Source organism: Ovis canadensis, chromosome 6, assembly GCF_042477335.2.
Source record: "Ovis canadensis isolate MfBH-ARS-UI-01 breed Bighorn chromosome 6, ARS-UI_OviCan_v2, whole genome shotgun sequence".
NCBI classification, from domain to species: Eukaryota; Metazoa; Chordata; class Mammalia; order Artiodactyla; family Bovidae; genus Ovis; species Ovis canadensis.
The window spans coordinates 101,435,866-101,454,694 of NC_091250.1; the positions used below are offsets into that span (position 1 = coordinate 101,435,866).

At 39.9% G+C, this 18,829-nt stretch overlaps 1 pseudogene; it reads right to left on the reverse strand.

Annotated features, from left to right (window-relative positions):
• Window positions 1-423: 423 nt before the first annotated feature.
• The window catches only part of LOC138442596 (UDP-glucuronosyltransferase 2C1-like), a 34,473-nt pseudogene continuing 16,067 nt past the window's right edge, over window positions 424-18,829 (reverse strand).

An 18,829-nucleotide genomic window follows, 5' to 3' on the forward strand; every position in this document is an offset into this window, starting at 1 on the left:
GCCAAGAAGCATTACAATACAAATGAAGTACTATCATTATTAATATGCAAAAGAAGGATAGTCTTCAAATGAAAGACAAAAAATAGTGTTTTGCATTCCAAGAAGGAGAAACTCTAATGTGTGATATGGAAGAAAATTGGTGGTGTAAAATGTGCTTTACAGTAGAGTAGAAATACTAACAGGCTTCTGATTTTCCTGACTGGCAAAGAAGCTCTGGCTAAAGTGTGTTCTACATTAGTTCTTGTATAGTTCTTCTAGAGAGTATGAAATAATTATTGCATATTGAACCCTAAATTATGTTAGATATTCAATAAATATTCAACTTGATCAGTATGGAAATACAATTAATCATTATGTTCCTGAGGTCTCAAACAACATCTCAACTGGTTGAACTAAAAGCAATGAAGAAAGGAAAGCATTAAGTTTTTAATGGTAAAAATTTCCATATGTTTATTCACTTGTATCTTTTAAAGAATAGATTATTTTAAACCTTAATTCTGAATCACGTGGCAAATTTTTGTAGTATTTAATCTTTGATATGATAAGTTTAGGAATAGAAAAGAACCCAGAAGAACAGGGGAGAAATCTTTTCAAATCAGTGGCTGGATTATTCAGATGGACTCTTTCAAGGTTTCAAACCCAACTGTTTTAAAAAAAATAGCAGAAGACTACTCTCTCTTTTTCTTCTTTGCTGTCTTACCAAACTTCCAGTAACAAAACAGGCAACATTTAGTGACCAGGAATACAACAGTTGCCACACAGGCTAGCAGGAAGCCAATCACATCCAAAGAGTTTTGCTGGAACCAGGTGAGGTCATGGAAGGCTGGTCGAAGGTGTTTGGCTCCTTTGTGGCGCATGACAAACTCAACCCAGAAGACTGCTCGGTCCAGGGGTTTCACAGGCTGATCATGGTGAATTCTTGATAACTTCATAGCATTCTCTTTATAGCTAAAATTGAATATATAAATAGCAACTTGAAAAGTTTGTTAAGGACATGATACACCTAAAGCGGCTATATATTATTAAAAATGTATTGCATAATTAATTATATGATAAGTTGTGTCATAAATGATATCATCAAGAATATGAAAAGCATATGAAAACTTGTTTCCTCTTGAGATATTTCTAGATGTGATAGTTCATCTGTTCAAAAGTGTTGGATGCTTTATAGTCTCAGTAATTATTGGAAGTGGGAGAGAACAGAATTGCCAATTGAAAATAGCATTCTGAAAGTACAGAAATAGTATGATTATTAGTATGTGTAGCTCAAGAATACAGAACTTTGATCTAACTTGCTGAGTGTGGTACGGGGAACGTGATAGTGACAGGAAGCAGCATGGAGGGGAAGGTCTGAGAAGAAAGAACACTTTCCCCACTCCTTCACTCTTCCCCAGGTTTGGGTTGGAGTATCAGTGTTAACAAGACTTCAGAAGTAACAGGAAATGATTTCAGTCTGTGATCTTCATGGTCCTGACATTTCAGATGAAAGCAAAAGAGCTTCATTTGACCCTCTGGGCAAGAAGTAGCGCCTGAGACTGAATAGATAATGGCATTTTTCTTCAGGCTAAAGAAGGCTGTGTGTTGAAAAGCAGAAACATTACTCTGCCAACAAAGGTCTGGATAGTCAAGGCTATGGTCTTCCTAGTGGTTCCATACCATTGTGAGAGCTGGACCATAAAGAAGGTAAAATGCCAAATAACTGATGCCTTCAACTGTGGTGCTAGAGAAGATTCCTGAAAGTCCCTTGGATAGCAAGGAGATCAAACCAGTCAATCATAAGGGAGATCAACCCTAAATATTCACTGGAAGGACTGATGTTGACACTGAAGCTCCAGTATTTTGATCATCTGATGAGAACAGACAACTCATTGGAAAAGTCTATGATACTGGGAAAGATTGAGGGCAGAAGGAGAAGAGGGCATCAGAGGATGAGACAGTTGGATGGCAACACTTAAAATGAACATGAACTTGAGCAAACTCTGGGAGATGGTGAGGAACAGAGATCCCTGGCATGCTGCAGTTCATGGGGTTGCAAAGAGAAGACATGACTGGGCGACTGAACAACAACAATAACAGAGGGCTGCACCTGCAGTGGTGAGATGTAAGGATGGTGATACATAGAAAACTAACCCTTCTAACTTCTGTCAAGGAGCAGAAGACCCCACCAGGATTTGGGTTGATACTGGAGCTTCAGCTTCAACATCAGTCTTTCCAGTGAATATTCAGGGTTGATCTCCCTTATGATTGATTGGTTTGATCTCCTTGCTATCTTTTGAATGGCTGACTTAGAAGCAAGATTCCCTTGGGTTTGTGAAGGAGGCAAGTTATTCACCCACACAAAAGTGCAATCATCATTGATAGAGAATACAGAACATTATATTGTAGAAAGTCATGGGAAAGTATGTAAAAAGTTTTCAGGAAAAGAACTATACAACATAAAAAATAAACAAAGTCCTGCTGCCCTTTCATTTAAAAAAACAGGCAGGCCTTTCCTAATACACAGGATTATAAGGAATAAGTACCTCTGAATATATCTCAGGAAAACAAATAATAGTGACAGAAGTTGCAAGACAGATACAGAAACAAAATATTTATTAGATAAAAAGTCAATAAAATAAATAGATATACTCTATTAAAACATAAACTGCATCATTAGGTACATATAAATATGAAAATAATGTTAAATGATATTGGAAATTGTGGTCATGGACAAGATAAGTACATTGTAAGCTTTGATAACATTGCACTGATAATATGGCAAAAAAATAAGATGTGATGTTTAAGAGACATTGATGGAACCTGGTGCTTGTTTTAAAGAGTAAAGTAAGTCAGAAGGAGGAAAACAAACATCATATATTAATATTGTAACCTAGGAAGAAATAGTACAGATAACCCCATTTTTGAGGTAGGGATAGAAATACAGATGTAGAGAACAGATATGTGGACACAGCAGTTGGACAACTTGTACCAGTAGCGAGTAGCCCTAACATATATACACTATCATGTGTAAAGTAGACAGCCAGTTAGAAGTTGCTGCATACCACAGCCAGCTCAGCCTGGTGCTCTGGGTCTTCCTAGGTGGCACAGTGGTAAAGAATCTCATGAGAAGCAGGAGACAAACATTTGATCCCTGGGTCAGGGAGATCCTCTGGAGGAAGAAATAGCAAACCACTCCAATATTCTGCACTGGAAAATCCTACTAACAGAGGAGCCCAGCAGGCAACAGTTGATGGGGTCAAAAAGACTTGGACACCTTAGAGATTGCCACAAAACCACAGAGGGGTGGGATGGGATGGAAGTTGGAGACAGGCTCATGAGGGAGGTATTACAAATATATATGTACTTAGCATGATTCATGGTATACATAAGAAGGGAATGGCAAACCACTTCAGCATTCTGCCTTGAGAAACCAATAAATAGTACAAAAAGGCAAAATAATATAAAACCAAAAGATGATCCCCCACAGGTCAGTAGGTGTCCAATATGCTACTCGAGAAGACAAAGAAACAGCCCCAAAAGGAATGAAGAGGCTGACCCAAAGTGGAAATGACAGCTATTTGTGGATGTCTCTGGTGGTAAAAGGGAGAATGTCAAGGCTTATATTGTCACCCTGCTTATTTAACTTATATGCAGAGTACATCATGAAAAACGCTGGCCTGGAGGAAGCTCAAACTGGAATCAAGATTGCTGGGAGAAATGTCAATAACCTCAGATATGCAGATGACACCACCCTTATGGCAGAAAGTGAAGAAGAACTAAAGAACCTCTTCATGAAGTTAAAAGAGGAAAGTGAAAAAGGTGGCTTAAAGCTCAACATTCAGAAAACAAAGATCATGGCATCCAGTCCCATCACTTCATGACAACTAGATAGGGAAAAGGTGGAAACAGTGGCTCACTTTATTTTGGGGGGCTCCAAAATCACTGCAGATGGTGATTGCAGCCATTAAATTAAAAGATGCTTACTCCCTAGAAGGAAAGCTATAACCAATCTAGAGAGTATATTAAAAAGCAGAGACATTGCTTTGTCAAAAAAAGGTCTGTCTAGTCAAGGCTATGGTTTTTCCAGTGGTCATGTGTGGATGTGAGAGTTGGACTGTGAAGAAAGCTGAGTGCTGAAGAATTGATGCTTCTGAAATGAGGTGCTGAAGACTCTTGAGAATCCCTTGGACTGCAAGGAGATCCAACCAGTCCACCCTAAAAGAGATCAGTCCAGGGTGTTTTTGGAAGGACTGATGTTGAAGCTGAAATTCCAATACTTTGGACCACCTGATGTGAAGAGCTGACTCATTAGAAAAGACCCTAATGCTGGGAAAGATTGAAGGCAGGAGGAGGAGGGGACAACAGAGGATGAGATGGTTGGATGGCCTCACCGTCTCAATGGACATGGGTTTGAGAGGACTCGGAGTTGGTGATGGAAAAGCAGGCCTGGTGTGCTGCAGTTCATGGGGTTGCAAAGAATCGGACATGACTGAGCAACTGAACTGACCTGAACGGGTGGTGAAAGTAAAGTCCAATGCTGTAAAGAACAATATTGCATAGGAACCTGGAATGTTAAGCCTACGAATCAAGGCAAATTGGAAGAGATCGAATGGGAGATGACAAGCGTGAACACTGAAATTTTAGGAATCAGTTGACTAAAATGGACCACAACATGTGAATTTAATTTAGCCGACCATTACATCTACTACTGTGGGAAAGCAACACTTAGTGAAATGCAATAGCCCTCATAGTCAACAAGAGTCCAAAATGCAAAATTTGGGTGTAATCTCAAAAATGACAGAAAGATCCTGTGGTTTCAAAGCCAAACCATTCAAAACCATAGTAATTCAAGTATATGCCCCAACCAGTAATAACAAGGAAGCTGAATTTGAAGACCTACAAGACCTCCTAGAAGTAACACCAAAAAAAATATGTCCTTTTCATCATAATGGACTGAAATCCAAAAATAAGAATGTAAGAGATACCTGGAGTAACAGGCAAGATTGTCCTTGGAGTACAAAACAAAGCAGGGCAAAGATTAACAGAGTTTTGCCAAGACATTGCACACTGGTCATAGCAAACACCCTCTTCCAACAACACGAGACACCTCTACACATGGACATCATCATATGGTCAATACTGAGATCAGATTGAGCTTCAGCATCAGTCCTTTCAATGAAACTTCAGGACAGATTTCCTTTAGGATTGACTGGTTGGATCTCTTTGCAGTCTAAGTGACTTTCACAGTCTTTTCCAACTCCACAGTTCAAAGCATCAACTCTGCAGTGTTCAGCTCTCTTTATGGTCCAACTCTTCCATCCATACTTGACTACTGGAAGAACCATAGCTTTCACTAGAAGGACCATGGCAAATAGATGGGGAAACAATGGAAACAGTGACAGACTTTATTTTGTGGGGCTCCAAAATCACTGTGGATATGACTGCAGCTATGAAATTAAAAGACAATTGCTCCTTGGAAGAAAATCTATGACAGATTTAGATAGCACACTAAAAATCAGAGACATCACTTCGCCGACAAAGGTCCATCTAGTCAAAGCTAACATTTTTCCAGTAATCATACAGATGTGAGAGGCGGACCATAAAGAAGGCTGAGTGCTGAAAAAATGATGTTTTTCATCTGTGATGTTGGAGAGAACTCTTGAGAGTTCCTTGAACTCCAAGAAAATCAAACCAGTCAATCCTAAAGAAATCAACCCAGAATATTCATTAGAAGTATTGATGTTGAAGCTGAAGCTCCAGAACTTTGGCCACTTGATGGAGGAGCGAAATCATCTGAAAAGACTCAGATTCTGAGAAAGATTGAATGCAGCAGAAGATGGTGACAGTGGATGAGATAGTTGAAGGGTGTCACTGATTCAATGAACATGAGACCAAAGGCCTGGAGATAGTTTAGGATGGGGAAGCCTAGCGTGCTGCAGCCCATGAGATCGCAAATAGTTGGACATGACTGAGCGACTTAACAACAACACATTGTTGCATGGTAGAAACCAATGCAACATTTTAAATTAGTTATATCCCAATTAAAAATAAGTTAAACAAACAAGAGAGACACTGATAAGTGACTTCATAGTGATTCATAGTCATTCTTCATATTCATGACTTCATAGTCATTCAATATTTTAAAAATTTAAAAATTTAAATATTAAATTTAAATTTAAAAATTTTAAAAATAATTTTAATCTTGAATGTTAATGCATGTTTATAGACTTACACAAAATTTCAAGTAAGAATTTATCTGATATATAGACACATTTACAACTCTGGCAAAGATTTTAATTTTAATATAGTTTTTTTTCCAAAGAATATGTTGTATTTATATGAAATACAGTTACATAATAAATGTACTCTTTCATTATTGAGAATTTATTTGTCTGTCATCACAGCTAACTACCATGTTGTACAAAGTACCCCAGGATTTATTTATTTTATTACACAAAGTTTGTTCCCTATTACTCAAAGCTTGTCTTTCCATTCTTCCAACTCCTAGACCCTGGAAAACACCAGTCTACTCTCTAGTTCTCTGAATTTCAATTATTAGGCTGCATGTATCAGTTCAGTTCAGTTCAGTTACTCAGTCGTGTCCAACTCTTTGCAACCCCATGAATGACAGCACGCCAGGCCCCCCTTCCATCACCATCTCCCAGAGTTCACTCAGACTCACGTCCATTGAGTCAGTGATGCCATCCAGCCATCTCAACCTCCTTTGTCCCCTTCTCCTCTTGCCCCCAATCCCTCCCAGCATCAAAGTCTTTTCCAGTGAGTCAACTGTTCACATGAAGTGGCCAAAGTACTGGAGTTTCAGCTTCAGCATCATTCATTCCAAAGACATCCCAGGATGATCTTAAAAATGGACTGGTTGGATCACCTGGCAGTCCAAGGGACTCTCAAGAGTCTTCTCCAACACTACAGTTCAAAAGCGTCAATTCTTCTGTGCTCTGCCTTCTTCACAGTCCAAATCTCACATCCATACATGACCACTGGAAAAACCATAGCCTTGACTAGAGGGACCTTAGTCGGCAAAGTAATATTTCTGCTTTTGAATATACTGTCTAGGTTGGTCATAACTTTCCTTCCAAGGAGTAAGTGTCTTTTAATTTCATGGCTGCAATCACCATCTGCAGTAATTTTGGAGCCCCGAAAAATAAAATCTGACACTATTTTCACTGTTTCCCCATCTATTTCCCATGAAGTGATGAGACTGGATGCCATGATCTTCGTTTTCTGAATGTTGAGATTTAAACCAACTTTTTAGCTCTCCTCTTTTACTTTCATCAAGAGGCTTTTTAGTTCCTCTACACTTTCTGTCATAAGGGTGGTGTCATCTGTATATCTGAGGTTATTGATATTTCTCCCAGCAATCTTTATTTCAGCTTGTGCTTCCTGCAGCCCAGCATTTCTCATGATGTACTCTGCATATAAATTAAATAAGCAGGGTGACAATATACAGCCTTGACGTGCTCCTTTTCCTATTTGGAACCAGTCTGTTGTTCCATGTCCAGTTTTAACTGTTGCTTCCTAACCTGCATACAGATTTCTCAAGAGGCAGGTCAGGTGGTCTGATATTCCCATCTCTTTCAGAATTTTCCACAGTTTATTGTGATCCACACAGTACCTAGAGAGCATATTAAAAAGCATAGAAATTACTCTGCTTACAAAGGTCTATATAGTCAAACTATGGTTTTTCCAGCAGTCAGGTATGGATGTGAGAGTTGGACCATAATGTAAGCTGAGTGTCAGAAAATTGATGCTTTTGAAATGTTGTGTTGCATAAGGCTTTTGGGAATGCCTTGGACTGCAAGGTGATCAAACCAGTCTATCCTAAAAGAAATCAACCCTGAATATTCACTGGAAGGACTGTTGCTGAACCTGAAGCGCCAATATTTTGGCCACCTGATGTGAAGTGCTGACTTATTAGAAAAGACCCTGATTATGGGAAAGATTGCAGGCAAGAGGAGAAGGGGACAAAGAGGACTAGATGCTTTGATGGCATCACTGTCTTAATGGACAATAATTTGAGTGAGCTTGGGAGATGGTGATGGTCAGGAAAGCCTGGCATGCTGCTGTCCCTGGGTTCGCAAAGAGTCAGACACAACTGAGTGACTGAACAATTCCAAGGGGTCTTCTCACTCAGGAATCAAACCTGCCTCTCCTGTAGTAACTGCATCAGCATGTGGTTTCTTTACCAGTGAACCACAAAGAAGGCTGAGCACCAAAGATTTGATGCTTTATGATTGTGGTGCTGGAGAAGACTCTTGAGAGTCCCTTGGAGAGCAAGAGATCAAATCAATCAATCCTGAAGGAAATCAACTCTGAATATTCATAAAAGGACTGATGCTGAAGCCGAAACTCCAATACTTTGGCCACCTCATGTGAAGAACTGACTCACTGCAAAAAACCTGATGCTGGAGCAAATTGAAGGGAAAAGGAGAAGGGGGTGGCAGAAGATGAGATGGTTAGATAGCATTGCCATCTCAATGGGCATGTATTTGAGCAAACTCTAGGAGATAGTGGAGAATGGAGGAGCTTGTCATGCTGTAGTCAGTGGGGTCACAGTGTCAGACACAACTTAGTGACTGAACAATATCAACAATTCTAATAGGTGTGAGGTGGGATTTTGATTTGCATTTCTTGATGCTTAGTAGTGTCAAGCCCCTTTTCAAGTACCTGTTGGCCATGTATATGTCTTCTTTGGGCAAATATGTATTCAGTAACTACATTCATTTAAAATATTTTTTGCTATTGCGTAATATGAGTTACTTATACCTTTTGTATATTAGTCTCTTATCAGATGTGTAATTTTCAAAATATTCTCCAATTTTGTACATTGCCTTTCATTTTGTAAATCATTTATTTTGCTGTGTAGAAGATTTTGAGCTTGATATAGCCCCATCTTTTGGCTTGCATTGGTTCCTTGTATTGTTGGTGTCATATTCCAAAATTTGGTGCCAATATCCTTATCAAGAAACTTTCCTTCCTGTCTTATAATAGGAGTTTTATGGTTTCAGGTCTTCTTATGTTTAAGTTTTTAGTTAATACTAGTAAAATTGTGTAAGTAATGCAATGTGGTGGTTTAGTCACTAAGTTGTGTCTGTCTCTTGTGACACCATGGACTGCAACCAGCCAGGCTCCTCTGTCGATTGGATTTTCCAGGAAAGAATACTGGAGTGGGTTACCATTTCCTTCTCCAGGGCTTCTTCCTGACCCCAGAATTGAACCTGGGCCTCTTGTATTGAAAACAGATCTAAAAAATAAATAAATAAATAAATAAAAAGAAAACAGATCTTTACTAACTGAACTCTGAGGGAAGCAGTGTAATATAAGGTGTCAACTTTTATTCTCCTGCTTATAATTATCTAGTTTCCCAGTACTACTTATTGAAAAGATAACAGTTTTCCTATTGAGTATTCTTCACTAAAGAAAAGCGCAGGCGACTGCGAGAGCCAGCACACTAAGCGCAGGCGGCTGCGAGGAGCTACCCCTAGTCCGAGGTCAGGGGCAGCAGCCTAGAGTGCCAGGCTGCGACAGCACAGGAATGGCCGTGAGGAGCTACCCTGTGTCTGAGGTCAGGGGCGGCAGCCAAGAGGAGCTACCCCGCATCCAAGGTCAACGGCGGCCGGGAGGAGCTACCCTGTGTCCGAGGTCACTGGCGGCCGGGAGAAGCCACCTTGCCCTGAGGCCACGGGGGTGACCCTGAGGAGCCACCCTGAGCCCGAGGCCAGGGGTGGCAGCTGGGAGAAGCCACCAACGCCCGAGGCCAGGGCTGGTGGCAGAGAGGAGCATCCCGAGGAACAGTGGCTGCGCAGGTGCAGGAGGGCCTAGAAGAGCTATCCCACGTTGAAGGTCAGGAACAGTGGTGGGAAGGAGATACCCATCGTCCAAGGTAAGGAGCAGTGGCTCTGCTTTGCTGGAGCAGCCGTGAAGAGAGACCTCACGCCCAAGGTAAGAGAAACACAAGTAAGATGGTAGGTGTTGCAAGGGGGCATCAGAGGGCAGACACACTGAAACCATACTCACAGAAAACTAGTCAATCTAATCTCACTAGGACCACAGCCTTGTCTAATTCAATGAAACCAAACCATACCCGTGGGGCAACGCAAGATGGGGGTGTCATGGTGGAGAGGTCTGACAGAGTCTGGTCCACTGAGGAACGGAATGGCAAGCCACTTTAGTATTCTTGCCTTGAGAATCCCATGAACAGTATGAAAAGGCAAAATGATAAGATACCAAAAGAGGAACTCCCCAGGTCATTAGGTGTCCAATATGCTACTGGAGATCAGTGGAGAAATAACTCCAGAAAGAATGAAGGGATGGAGCCAAAGCAAAAACAATACCCAGTTGTGGATGTGACTGGTGATAGAAGCAAGATCTGATGCTGTAAAAAACAATATTGTATAGGAACCTGGAATGTCAGGTCCAAGAATCAAGGCAAATTGGAAATGGTCAAACAAGAGATGGCAAGGATGAACGTCGACATTCTAGGAATCAGCGAACTAAAATGGACTGGAATGGGTGAATTTACTCAGATGACCATTATATCTACTACTGCAGGCAGGAATCCCTCAGAAGAAAAGGAGTAGCCATCATGGTCATCAAAAGAGTCTGAATGCCTTACTTGGATGCAATCTCAAAAACGACAGAATGATCTTTGTTCATCTCCAAGGTAAACCATTCAATATCACAGTAATCCAAGTCTATGCCCCAACCAGTAACGCTAAAGAAGCTGAAGTTGAACAGTTTTATGAAGACCTACAAGACCTTTTAAAACTAACACCCAAAAAAAGATGTCCTTTTCATTATAGATGACTGGAATGCAAAAGTAGGAAGTCAAGAAACACCTGGAGTAACAGGCAAATTTGGCCTTGGAATGCGGAATGAAGCAGGGCAAAGACTAATAGAGTTTTGCCAAGAAAATGCACTGGTCATAGCAAACACCCTCTTCCAACAACACAAGAGAAGACTCTACACATGGACATCACCAGATGGTCAACACTGAAATCAGATTGATTATATTCTATGCACCCAAAGATAGAGAAGCTATATACAGTCAGCAAAAACAAGACCAGAAGCTGACTGTGGCTCAGATAATGAACTCCTTATTACCAAATTCAGACTTAAATTGAAGAAAATAGGGAAAACTGCTACACCATTCAGGTATGACCTAAATCAAATCCCTTATGATTATACAGTGGAAGTGAGAAATAGATTTAAGGGCCTAGATCTGATAGATAGAGTGCCTGATGAACTATGGGATGAGGTTCGTGACATTGTGCAGGAGACAGGGATCAAGACCATCCCCATGGAAAAAAATGCAAAAAAGCAAAATGGCTGTCTGGGGAGGCCGTACAAATAGCTGTCAAGAAGAGAGGCAAAAAGCAAAGGAGAAAAGGAAAGATATAAGCATCTAAAGGCAGAGTTCCAAAGAATAGCAAGAAGAGATAAGAAAGCCTTCTTCAGCGATCAGTGCAAAGAAATAGAGGAAAAGAACAGAATGGGAAAGACTAGAGATCTATTTAAGAAAATGAGAGATACCAAGGGAACATTTCATGCAAAGATGGGCTAGATAAAGGACAGAAGTGGTATGGACCTAACAAAAGCAGAAGATATTAAGAAGAGGTGACAAGAATACATGGAAGAACTGTACAAAAAAATATCTTCACGACCCAGATAATCATGATGATGTGATCACTAATCTAGAGCCAGACATCCTGGAATGTGAAGTCAAGTTGGCCTTACAAAGCATCGCTATGAACAAAGCTAGTGGAGGTGATGGAATTCCAGTGGAGCTATTTCAAATCCTGAAAGATGATGCTGTGAAAGTGCTGCACTCAATATACCAACACATTTGGAAAACTCAGCAGTGGCCACAGGACTGAAAAAGGTCAGTTTTCATTCCAATCCTAAAGAAAGGCAATGCCAAAGAATGCTCAAACTACCACACGATTGCACTCATCTCACACGCTGGTAAAATGCTCAAAATTCTCCAAGCCAGGCTTCAGCAATCTGTGAACCATGAACTTCCAGATGTTCAAGCTGGTTTTACAAAAGGCAGAGAAACCAGAGATCAAATTGCCAACATCCGCTGGATCATGGAAAAAGCAAGAGAATTCCAGAAAAACATCTATTTCTACTTTATTGACTATGTCAAAGCCTTTGACTTTGTGGATCACAATAAACTGTAAAAAATTCTGAAAGAGATGGGAATACCAGACCACGTAACCTGCCTCTTGAGAAATCTGTATGCAGGTCAGAAAGCAACAGTTCAAACTGGACATGGAACAACAGACTGGTTCCAAATAGGAAAAGGAGTATGTCAAGGCTGTATATTGTCACCCTGCTTATTTAACTTCTATGCAGAGTACATCATGAGAAACGCTGGGCTGTAAGAAGCACAAGCTGGAATCAGGACTGCCGGGAGAAATATCAATAACCTCAGATATGCAGATGACACCACCCTTATGACAGAAAGTGAAGAGGAGCTAAAAAGCCTCTTGATGAAAGTGAAAGAGGAGAGTGAAAAAGTTGGCTTAAAGCTCAACATTCCGAAGATCATGGCATCCGGTCCCTTCACTTCATGGGAAATAGATGGGGAAACAGTGGAAACAGTGTCAGACTTTATTTTTAGGGGCTCCAAAATCACTGTAGATGGTGACTGCAGCCATGAAATTAAAAGACACTTACTCCTTGGAAGGAAACTTATGACCAACCTAGATAGTATATTCAAAAGCAGAGACATTATTTTGCTGACTAAGGTCCGTCTAGTCAAGGCTATGATTTTTCCTGTGGTCAAGTATGGATGTTAGAGTTGGACTGTGGAGAAGGCTGAGTGCCAAAGAACTGATGCTTTTGAACTGTGGTGTTAGAGAAGACTCTTGAGAGTCCCTTGGACTGCCAGGTGATCCAACCAGTCCATTCTGAAGGAGATCAACCCTGGGTGTTCTTTGGAAGGAATGATGCTAAAGCTGAAACTCCAATACTTTGGCCACCTCATGCGCAGAGTTAACTCATTGGAAAAGACTCTGATGCTGGCAGGGATTGGGGGCAGGAGGAGAAGGAGATGACCAAGGATGAGACGGCTGGATGGCATCACGGACTCCATGGACATGAGTCTGTGAACTCCGGGAGTTGGTTATGCACAGGGAGGCCTGGCGTGCTGCGATTCATGGCGTCGCAAAGAGTCGGATATGACTGAGCAACTGAATTGAACTGAACTGAACTGATTATTCTCTTTTGCCAAATATTATTCAACTTTACATAGAAGGGCTGATATCAGGGCTCTCAATCCTATCCATTGGTCTGTATGTCTATTTTTATGACAATATCATCTTTTTAAAATTTCTATAAGTTTGTAGTACAGCTTTAAATAAGAATTGGGATGCCTCCAATGTCATTATTTCTTGGGACTGGTTTGGCTGTTTGAGATCATTGTGGCTTCACACAAGTTTAGAATTTGTTTTTCTATTTCTATACTCCGTAAGGCCTTAAAAATTTGGCATTCAATTCATTCTTCTTTTTCTGCCAAGGAACTCTTCCTAGCTGAAAGTTCTCTCTTGGTGATGAGTAATGCTGGCTTGGGGATGACGCTTGTAAAATAAAACTGTCATCATTCTGTTCTTATGTGATTAATCTCAGATTTTTTGTTCTACTGTGTTGCTAAAATTTCTTACATGGACTTTAGAGCACTCCCAGAGTTGATTTTGCTCATTCATAGTGTCCCAACTGTTACTCTCTATCAGGGAAAGGGAGGCTGGGGCCTTCTTTCTATTTATAAATTAACACAATGAAAGACCAGAAGTAAGTTTCTAAACTGGTATTGGTTGTAACTACCCAGATGGTGACTTCAGCCATGAGATTAAAAGATGCTTGCTGCTTGGTAAAAAAAAAGCTATGACTACCTGCTGCTACTGCTGCTGCTGCTGGTGCTGCTGCTAAGTCGCTTCAGTCGTGTCCGACTCTGTGCGACCCCATAGACGGCAGCCCACCAGGCTCCCCTGTCCCTGGGATTCTCCAGGCAAGAACACTGGAGTGTGTTGCCATTTCCTTCAATGCATGAAAGTGAAAAGTGAAAGCGAAGTCGCTCAGTCGTGTCTGACCCTCAGCGACCCCATGGACTGCATCCTTCCAGGCTCCTCCATCCATGGGATTTTCCAGGCAAGATTACTGGAGTGGGGTGCCATTGCCTTCTCCGATGACTATCTAGACAACATATTAAAAAGCAGAGACATAACTTTACCAACAATGGTCTATCTAGTCAATGCTATGGTTTTTCCAGTAGTCATGTATGGATGTGAGAGTTGAATATAAAGAAAGGTGAGCATCAAAGAATTAATGCTATTGAACTGTGGTGTTAGAGAATAGTCTTGAGAGTCAGTTGGACTGCAAGGAGATCCAACCAGTCCATCCTAAAGGAAATCAGTCCTGAATATTCATGGGAAGGACTGATGCTAAAATTGAAACTCCAATACTTTGGTCACCTGATGCAAAGAACTGACTCATTTTAAAAGACTCTGATGGTGGGAAAAATTGAAGGCAGGAGGAAAAGGGGACAACAGAGGATGGCATCACAGATTCAATGGACATGAGTTTGAACAAACTCCAAGAGATGATGTTGGACAGGGAAGCCTGGCATGCTGCAGTCCATGGGTTGCAAAGAGTTGGACACGACTGAGCGACTGAACTGAACTGAACTGACATGAGGAAACCTGAGTGGTTTTTCATTTTTATTTTTATGATTTTGTTGTATTCCCTAAATTCTTCATCATGCTAATATCTGCAATTTTTAAGAAATAAAAATATTATTGTTAATTTAAAAACTCATCTTTTAAACAATAGATTATTTTCTTTAAATAAATGTAGTATTTCTTTGGGGTTATAATCTATCACCCAGTAGTGGTAGGTGACAAAATACTTTCACAAAATTTAGGAAGTATAATCTTATTTGATATTAGGCACACTCTAAATTATGCAAAATTTGTTAATTTCAAATTATATAAAGCTGATTATTCTTTCAAAAACAAAATGCTTCTTAGTTAAGATTAAATTCTCTACTCACAAAGGGTTGTTAATAACTGCTTTCAAAGCATTAAGCAGATCTTCACTTGTCATTCTTCGCAAGTCTACTTCGACAGCTGCCCCTTTGGCTTTCATGCGAGCAACATTATCATGCTGGTCACCAAACAAAGGAATTCCAACCATAGGCACCCCGTGGTAAATAGCTTCATAGATCCCATTGGTTCCACAGTGAGTGATAAAAGCTCTGGTTTTGGGATGACCTAAAAATTGAAAGAAAAAAAGTATTATTCTAAGTTGTAAGAGTCTCAGAAACAGAAAATCATGACACCTGCATAAACCAAATCCTATTAGGTAACATTTTCTATATAATTCTGTGTCATGAGAACACATACAAATTCTTATAGGCTCTGAAGAAAGCAGCAATTAATTAGTCCAGGCTAAGTATAATTAGTGTTTAAAGCAATTAAGTCATTCCACAGACAACTAAGAATTTTCCTGCAAAATATATGGTGGAGAGTATTTGCCTGTTTGACAAGTTGTTGCAGGAAGAATACATCAATAAAAGAGAATGGAGGGACTGAAGAAACTAATCTTTTTGTAGGTGGGAAAGAGGAGGTGACATGTGCAGGGTTTCAATATGAAAATGTCATAACAAGCTAGAAAGATAGGCTACATTAGTTCATGGTGTACTCTGTTTAAGAAAACTGGATTTGCGTTTGACCATACACTAATATGCAGCCATTTATATTATATATGAAAATAGCTGAAAAGGTTTGCCAGATTTCCGCCCCCCCCCCCCCCCCCCATGGAGAAGAGAGGTGTGAGAACATGGTGAAGAGAATCAGGAGTGTGTTGCAATATTATATACAAAAGTTAATGAAAGCCTCATCCAAAGGTAATTTCTCTGACCTTGATCCTGAAGAGGGAGAGATTATGTCATAAATGGGAGAGTCACCAAGGTCTAGTCAGGTTCCTCTGAACTCTTCTCAACCAGAATTTGATTTTGTGGCTCCACTATCTCTGCATTGCCCAATTTTAGCAAGCATTCTACTAGGTCAGTTGAGCTCTGCACTTTCCCATCCAATGAACTTCCAGTATGTTCTTTTGTGATAAATTCCCCATTTTTCTTTCTTCGTACAAATTGTTCCCAGTCTCTCTGTTTTATTGTAAAAGTCCATTGCACTAATAACTCTACTTATCATGATGGTCTTGAATAAAGTGTGCCTTACAGTCTTTAACAATTGTCATGAATAATCCTTTCTTTCAAAACTCCTGAAGCAATGTGAAGAACACATTAAAGTTTTTTTTTTCTTATTTTAAATACAAATTTGTTGATATCCGTTATTGAATAATCATTCAGATTATACCTCATTCAGCTCTGTTTATGTTTCTTCTCTTTGGTCTTACCAAGAAGATCATTCTGTGGAATCCATTCATATAGCCGGGTATTGGCTCCTAGTGTATCTGGTTTCTTTCCTGTGTATCTCCACAGAACCTATTAAGATAAATGTCTTTATTAGAAGATTTTAGAATCACATCCTATCAGAAGAAGTTAACCTACCGTGATGGTTCAGATGGTAAAGAATCTGCCCACAATACTGGAGACCGGGGTTTGACCCCTGGATCGGGATCCCTTGGGGAAGGAAATGGCAACCCACTCCAGTATCCTTGCCTGGAATATCCCATGGATGGAGGAACCTGGCAGGCTATAGTCCATGGGATTACGAAGAGTCAGACATGGCTAAGTGACTTCACTTCAATCGAAATTTTTGCCTCCAGGTAATGCACAAACAAACTGAGTCCATATGCGATTAGGTAATGAATGTTTTTAAACCATAAACACTATAGCCGTGTTTTCAAAGGCTTGCAATGATCCTAGTCAATAGCCTTTCATCTTCGGGTTAATTCTGACTTAACCCAATGAAGACAAATGATGAAGATGTAGATGAAGAAAAATGACAATCTGTATCTGAAAGAACTATATATAGTGTTACTAAGCCACTCTGGTAAAGGGGATTTTTGAGACAAAGATTTCAGAGGCAAAGGGGAGGGATGTTATTTACCTCTTTTGAACTATTTTTTACATACTTACTAGTAATGTAGACTCATACAGTAAAATATTTATAATCATATTTATCATTTTAAAGTATTCTAAGTCTAGAGTTTGGCGGCATTAAAAACATCCACATTGTGTAACCATCATGGCATCCAGTCGCACAGTTGTGTCCGACTCTTTGCGACCCCATGGACTGCAGCCTTCCAGGCTCCTCTGTCCATGGGGATTCTCTAGGTAAGATTACTGGATTGGGTTACCATGCCGTCCTCCGGGGGATCTTCCTGACCCATTGGAGTTGGTGATGGACAGTGAGGCCTGGCATGCTGCAACTCATGGGGTCATAAAAAGCTGGACATGACTGAGCAACTGAACTGAACTGAGAAAAAATATGTCACTCAGTTAAAACCCAGAATGGTATCAATAAAAAATGATAGTTTGCTGGAACATTGTAAAGTAAAGTAAAGTCACTCAGTCGTGTCCGACTCTTTGTAACCCCGTGGACTGCAACCCACCAGGCTCCTCAGTCCATGGGATTCTCCAGGCAAGAATACTGGAGTGGGTTGTCATTTCCTTCTCCAGGGGATCCTCCCGACCCAGGGATTGAACCCGGGTCTCCTGCATTGGTGGCAGACGCTTTAACCTCTGAGCCACTAGGGAAGCTAGAACACTGTAAAGTATACTCCTAAATCTTTTACTGTATTGTTAAAATTTTAAATATTGAAGAAACACTGTCTAGGATTTCATTTAGGATTTTTAGGATTCATTAATTAGCATTATTAGAAAAATCATTATTTAGGATTATTTTTAGAATCTAAGCTCTTATTTCCAGGTTCAACTATGACAATGCTCAAAATCAGTAATTACTAGAAAATATAGCCCCAAGACATTTTGAGAATCAAGCCTATTATTTTTGAATATCTTTTCCTTTATTCTCTGTCATGTTATTTGCAACTTGTTTATATGCTTCAGATTTAAAGACATATAAGAATAGCAAGAAGTGTTATGTTACATGGATGCCTTAAAACCTAATGCACAAAGCTGACTGATGATTTAACAGTAGCAAATGATTAATTTTCATTTATTATTTAAAGAAAATACTGCAATATAATTTCCTGTTAAAAATACCAGGTTTAAAGCAAGACAGCAATCAAATATCCCCTTTTATCATTTATACATTTTCTTTTGAGCTCACTTAAGTTGAGACTGACAATATCAATACCCTTTCCGACATTGTACAAGTATACTTTTACTGTGAACTTCATGGATTTTAAAACAGCTGTCCCGGGGGGGGGGGGGGGGGGGGCGGGGAATGACCTTCTGTGGAATCTGGGCAAGGGCTGATGCAATCATATTAGACTTTTCTTCTGAGAGGTTTTTGATCATTGACCCCAGAGTAAATATCACGACTCCATCTTTTCCAGAGCTTTGAACAAACTCTTCGAACTCCTGTGAAAAAAACAGTCTTTGTAATATAAAAGCTTACAGTTATAGTAGATGCCACACTCTTTTCTCAATGTGTCTGAATTATTAGAGCAATTCTGTGCTTTCATATGTTAATGATATCAGTGTATAATAGATGACCTGAAATCCTTATTAGGTGAATTAAAAATTATTGTTACTAAAAGCTCATTTGGTAAAGCATATTGAGGTATGAGTGTGTCTTTGTGCATGTGTATTTGTGTTTACAAGTTATTGACTGCCTGTTATCTTTTGCCATTTACTGAACTCTTTGCATGTATCATTTAACTTAGATATATGGTGATT